The sequence below is a fragment of the Pteropus alecto genome, unplaced genomic scaffold (genome assembly GCF_000325575.1).
Source record: "Pteropus alecto unplaced genomic scaffold, ASM32557v1 scaffold67, whole genome shotgun sequence".
NCBI lineage: Eukaryota > Metazoa > Chordata > Mammalia > Chiroptera > Pteropodidae > Pteropus > Pteropus alecto.
The window spans coordinates 4090408-4091102 of NW_006441061.1; positions in this window are offsets into that span (position 1 = coordinate 4090408).

Below are 695 nucleotides of genomic sequence, written 5' to 3' on the forward strand. Positions count from 1 at the left end.
AACCGCTCTCCCCACTCCTCCCCACCCCCCACCGACTCCACCCAGGCTAAAGTGCACTTTTCACCCAGGTACCCCTTTCACAGCCCGTTTATTTCCTCCATCGCTCTTGGTATAAAGTATTTTCGCTTTTTCTATTTATCTGTTTTGTCACTTACTGTCTGTCTCTGCCACATGGATGTAAGATCTATGAGGGGGGAAGAGACCTTGTTTGTCTTGTTCACTGTTGTATCTCCAGTGACTAAGACAGGCCCACCTTATAGTAGGTGCTCAGTAAATATTTGTCAAATCAATGTTCTATATTTCTTCTTCTAGAAATGGGGAAAGTGAGGGCCAAGAGGACATGCTGGAGATGAATCAGTGTGAGAACTCAGAGAAGGCAGCGAGGCCAAGTGGAACTCCAGGTCAGGAGGCTGTGACCCTGGAGGAGGCCCGTTCTCTCCCCAAGCCTCAGTTTCCCTATGTGTAAGATGAAGCGAGGCAGCCATGACCACTTTCTAAGAGGCCCGGTACTAAGGGGTGAGAACCTCACCCATTCCCAGGAATGATAGATATCTCCGGTGTATCATCTTCATCTCTCAAACATGGCTCAGGCGTCCCAAAACCCGCAGAAGGAGAAAACTACAATCCCCATAGTGCCGCTGACGGCGCCTGCGCACGGCGGCTGGCCTGCAGCGGCGCGGGCGCCCTCTGGCGGC